We start from the raw sequence: 6000 nt of genomic DNA on the forward strand, positions 1-6000 counted from the left end.
TTTTTGCCATATGGCATGTGTGTGCTAATCCAGAATTTACCACAGGATGACCTAAGCACGCCCTATGGTAAGCCCTTTTAGGCGGTGGTAAGGACGTGCAAGTGCTTACTGCCTTTTAGTAAAAAGGATCCCTTAAACCTCTAGCGCTTGTTCCACCCCTGCTGCTCTCTTTCTAACACCCTCCTTTACAAAGCCATGCTAGCCTTTTTAGCGCCGGCCGCCGAGGTAACAGTTCCGACACTCATAGAATTCCTATGAGCGTCCAAGCCATTACTGCCACGGCCGGAGCTAAAAACGCTAGCACGGCCTTGCAAAGGAGAGGGTAAATTTCCAGGTTTGTCTTTACATTAAGTACATGGCAAGTATTGACAGCCAGATTAACAGCTTTTCAATCATTGGAACATGTCTGCAATTCTAATAACTGTGTGAATCTAAAATATCCTCTCTGGAAGAGCAATAACATATTGATAAGAAGCCGGTTAATTGGCAGAGTAGGCAAAAATAAAATTTATGGACAACTGGTCATCTTGTCATTGAGAACAGTTGTAAAACCACTCCAGAGCTTAAGGCTGAATTTCAATGGCTACATAACACAATTTTTCCCTACTCTTAATTGCAGCAGGCTATTTTATATTACAATATCAAACCTATTAATACGAAGGAAATATAGGCATAGTAAGATATTGACCTGAAAACAGTGACAGTTTCTGGCACTGGGTCTTGATTCTATAGTCTACTGAGTACCACTCAAACAAATCTAATTGACCCACTTTAACAAAATAGGAGGCGTGAACTAGCCACTGTACTTTCTTCTAAGCAATGGCGTAAATTATGGTCAAAACAAGCCTGTACATCATAACATTGACACTCATTACCCGCCGACATAACCAAATAACTCATCTTCAAAATGTAAATGAATGTCAACAATCTTTATTAACAAATTTCAAGTACTGCACTGACAACTATTTGCTCAGTCAACTACCCCACCCCATTTCCAGTGTGGCAATATTCAAAATTAAACAGGATGCAGGTAATTAGTACTGAACTAGCCAGATAGTGCGGGCCAATGCAGTAAATGTTCCAATGCCTATAAGGATTGAATGGGAGTCAGAGCATTTGCCACGTGGCACTTGATCCCACAGCTTTGTAAAACAAAGTCCTTAGAAAGTCCTTTCTTCAGGATTTATGATGCTGCCAAGCCCTTATTTTTAAATGTAGCAGTGATGCATGCAATCTGACCATGCATTCGATTCCCCAACTCCTTGTAATCAACCCCACATTTGTCAGCCACATCCAGAGCTTAATACTGAATATCAGTTAAGAACATAAGTATTGCCATACTGGGACAGACTGAAGGTCCATCAAGCCCTGTTTCCAACAGTGGCCAATCCAGGTCCAGAAACCCAGAGCAGCAACATTCCAGAGCTGAGATTGTGAGGTCATAATGCCCCATGCCTAAGAGCCAAACTCATCAGTGATGTCACAATGGTTTGATTATCCTACACTTTGTTCACATAAAAACATATGAATTGTCATACTGGGACAGACCAAAGGTACATCAAACCCAATATCATGTTTTCAACAGTGGCCAGCTCAGGTCCCAAGTACCTGGCAAGATCCCAAAAGAGTAAAACATATTTTATGCTGCTTATCCTAGAAATAAGCTGTGAATTTTCCCAAGTTCCTCTTGACAATGAGTGGGAGAGTATGGCACAGTGGTGAAAAGCTGCAGCTTTAGCACCCTGAGGTTGTGGGTTCAAACCCACACTTCTCCTTATGACCCTGGGCAAGTCACTTAATCCTCCCATTGCCCCAAGTACATTAGATAGATTGTGAGCTCATTGGGAGAACTGTAACCAGAGAAAGGGAAATGGTAAAACCAGAGGACATAATTTGAGGTTGAGGGGTGGTAGATTCAAGAGCAATGTTAGGAAATTCTACTTTACGGAGAGGGTGGTGGATACCTGGAATGCGTTCCCGAGAGTGGTGGTGGAGAGGAAAACGGTGACGGAGTTCAAAGAAGCGTGGGATGAACACAGAGGATTTAGAATCAGAAAAATAATATTAAATATTGAATTAAGGCCAGTACTGGGCAGACTTGCACGGTCTGTGTCTGTATCTGGTTGTTTGGAGGAGGATGGGCTGGGGAGGGCTTCAATGGCTGAGAGGGTGTAGATGGGCTGGAGTAGGTTGTTTTGACGGAGATTTTGGCAGTTGAATCCCAAACACAGTACCGGGTAGACTCTGGTAGAGCTTTGAATTCTTGCCCAGAAATAGCTAAGATGGAAAAATTTTTTAAAAATTTAAATTGAATCAAGTTGGACAAGACTGGATGGACCTTTAGGGTCTTTATCTGCCGTCATCTATTATGTTATGTTACTATGTTACTATGTAACTGTATAGAAAATTGAATAAATAAATAAAACATATGGACTTTTTAATGAAGTTATCCAAAAATTTTTTCTAAGTTAACTCCTTTCTCCACATTCTCTGGCAATGAATCCTAGAGTTTAATTACAGCTTCAGTGAAGAAATATTTTCACTGTTGGTTTTTTTTTTTTTAATCACGTAATCATTCGATTCGTTGCAAGCCCCCTAGTCCTAGTTTTGTTTTGTTTTTTAAAGAATAAACAAGCGAGTCACATCTACGGTACTTGTTACACTCCATTCTGTATTTTATAGATTTCTATCCTATCTCCCCTTAGCTTTCTCAACTCCAGGCTAAAGAGCCCTAGCCACTTTAGCCTTTCCTCATAGAGAAGTTGTCCTATCCACTTTACCACATTTTGTTGCCCTTCTTTGTACCTTTTCTAATTCAGTGATATATTTTTTGAGATTAGGTGACTAGAATTGTACACAGTAGTCGAGGTGCAGTTGCACCAGGAACAATACAAGGGCATTATAACATAAAAACAAAAGAATAGCCATTCTGGGTCAGACTAATGGTCCATCTAGCCCAGTATCCTGCTTTCACATTGGCCAATCCAGACCACAAGTACCTGGCAAAAACCCAAATAGTAGCAGCATTCCATGCTACCAATCCAGGACAAGCAGTGGCTTCCCCCATGTCTGTCTCAATTGCAGACTAGACTTTTCCTCCAGGAACTTGTCCAAACATTTTTTAAAACCAGCTGTGTTAACCTTTTTTACCACATTATCTGGCAATGCATTCCAGAGCTTTTTCTGAGTGAAAAAAATATTTCCTCCCATTGGTTTTAAAAATATTCCCCTGTAACTTATGACTGTCACCCCCCCAGGCAAGTAGTCCTCTGAGTAGCATGTGACAAGAATCAAATGTTGAACCCTCATCTAGCTTAGGGTTACACTGGAGACCTGAGAGTCATCTTTTAAGTCATTCCCACAGACAACCTCACAGGGACATTCAACAGGGAAAACAAACCTTTATTGTAAACACGGTTCAAACAAAAAGGTTTCACTTTTCAACTTTAAAGCATTTCACAGAAAAAAGAAAACAGGTTGGTGTGTCAGGATGCTCCCCAAGTAATACTTATCAGTATAGTCAATAATGTAAAAGAATATACCAAAAAGAATGCTCTCGGGCGTATGCCCACACAGAACAGTTATAGTGTCCCATAATGCTATGCACACTACTTATAAAAGGCACACCACTTGTAGGGGCACAGTTTCTTTAGCATAAGAAAAAACCCCAAAAACAACACAACTCCCAAAAGGTAAGCTTCACACAGTCAAGTTCTGACTTTCAAAGTCCCCTTTTCCAGTTTGGTTATTTGTCCTTCAAAGTAAACGTTCAAAGTTTGCTGGATTCTTTCTCTAAGTCAGGGATGTCAAAGTCCCCCTCGAGGGCCGCAATCCAGTCGGGTGTTCAGGATTTCCCCAATGAATATGCATGCGATCTATTTGCATGCACTGCTTTCATCGTATGCTAATAGATCTCGTGCATATTCATTGGGGAAATCCTGAACACCCGACTAGATTGCGGCCCTCGAGGAAGGACTTTGACACCCTGCTCTAAGTGCTTCACAGTCAAGCGACGGCATTCCCTAGCGCTGTACTCTGGCTCTCCAGCGCGTGCCTGCGCTGGGAAGAGAGTTGTGGGTTTCTGTGATGGAACACTTTGATCACTAAGCCCACAATCCCACCACAATGCAACACAAACTCCCCAACTTCCTAAGAATCTTTGTTGCATGTGCTAAAAATTAGCGCGTGCTAATGCGTCAATTATATCCTATGGATGCGTTAGCACATGTTAGCATTTAGCGCGCGCTAAAACGGCTACTGCACCTTAGTAAAAGGACTGCTAAGGGCTCCTTTTACAAAGGTGCGCTAAATATTAGTCCTCGCTAACACGTGCATGTTAGTCTATGGACGCATTAGAGTTTGCGTGCGTGTATAATTTGCACGTGCTAAATGTGCGCTAAAATGCATAGCGCACCTTAGTAAAGCAGGGAGATAGTCTTTTCAGCAAACTACATAGGTTGCCAGGCAATCAAAGAAAAATGTTTCTTTCAAACAAACGACAGCAAAAGCAAAACTGTACTCACGTCACGGAAAAAAAAAGCTGGTAGCTTTTCACTTGCATGGTTGGGCAGACTGGATGGACCATTCGTGTTTACACACGCTGAAAACATTCAGTTGAGGATGGGCTGGGGAGGGCTTCGATGGAGACTCCAGTAGATAGAACCTAAACACACTACTGGGCAGGGCTCTGGGGTTCTGGCCCAGAAATAGCTAAGAAAAATGACCGTTTAAATTAAATGATTCATTTATGGAGCAATTCCCATAGTTAATGTCCGTGTCTTGTGGCTCCTGGCCTAACAAGTCAGAGCTCATTTCTACCTCCTTGGGTTGGCTCAATTGACTCTCTGAGTTCTGGAACTCTTCTCCAGCGGTCTCAAACTCCATGGGCTCAGGCAGCTCCGTATTAGCCTTGGCTCTCAGCCCTGAGAGGTCCTGGCCCTGTTCCTGGTGTCAGTTTGCCTTAGCATTTAAGAGCTGGCTGCCATGCCACAAACTTCCAGGTAAAGGGAAAGTTTTCTGAGCTCTCCTTCTCCTCCCTCTGGTGTTTGGTGGAATAGCTCTTAGAGGGTCGTGTGCACCTGTCTGGGAGAAAGCCTGCTCTTCTGCACCCTCTAGTGGGATTGGGTGAGATGTGGTAACAGGAGTTAAGTAGAAGACCGTACATAAGAGGTGAGGATACAAGTACAAGTAAGATAGAATCATGACAAGGTCAGAGTTAAGTGCAATTAGGGTAAGGTAATAAGAGAAGAGCTCAAGTAGATGAACAGCTATCAAATAACAGTACAGGTATAGATACGGAGTTCCAAAAGAAGGAGGTGAGAAAAATCAGTCTAGAGTTGAATGAGTCTGTGCATAGAGCTTTTTCCATTGTCTTGAAGAGCGTGTGAGACAAAACAAATCTGAATATCATTATCAGCTTCAGTAACACAATCAGTGTGTTTTCTTCTTTAAAGTTGACTACAGTGGCTAAAAATGGCTTGAACAGATGGTGGTTTTGTAGATGTGAAACACTTTGGTGCATATGATTTTTCATTGACCAGCGGTTAGAGCTACGGTGGCACAGTGGTTAGCGCTACAGCCTCAGCACTCTGAGGTTGTGGGTTCAAATCCTACACTGTTCCTTGTGATCCTAGGCAAGTCACTTAATCCCCTCATTGCCCCAGGTACACTAGATAGAGTTTGAGCCCACTGAGACAGGTAGGGAAATATGATAAAGTACCTGAATATAAACCGCTTAGGATTTAAGTGGTATATAATAAATAAAAATATCCACACATTGGTATAAAGTTTGGCAGGAAATGCCATCAATCAATATTCGGTAGATTTTTTCTTATGCTGACTTGTTGCTATCTATTTATTTTATTATTTATATACCACTTATATCCTAACCCCCTCTTTTACAAAGGTGCGCTATGCTTTTTAGCACACACTAAACACACGGTAAACGCTAGCATGTGCATGTTATCTTATGGATGCGTTAGCGTTCAGCACGCGCGTTGA

The 6000-nt window shown here is 42.0% G+C and overlaps 1 protein-coding gene across 1 annotated transcript in view; it reads right to left on the bottom strand.

Annotated features, from left to right (window-relative positions):
- The window catches only part of KYNU (kynureninase), a 461407-nt gene extending 456838 nt beyond the window's left edge, over positions 1–4569 (bottom strand). Inside the window, exon 1 of the mRNA XM_033945496.1 lies at positions 4524–4569. The gene's annotated coding sequence lies outside the window, so the exon portion shown is untranslated. The remainder of the gene's footprint in view (positions 1–4523) is intronic.
- Between the last annotated feature and the right edge of the window lie 1431 nt (positions 4570–6000).

The sequence above is a fragment of the Geotrypetes seraphini genome, chromosome 5, assembly GCF_902459505.1.
Source record: "Geotrypetes seraphini chromosome 5, aGeoSer1.1, whole genome shotgun sequence".
Taxonomy (NCBI): Eukaryota; Metazoa; Chordata; class Amphibia; order Gymnophiona; family Dermophiidae; genus Geotrypetes; species Geotrypetes seraphini.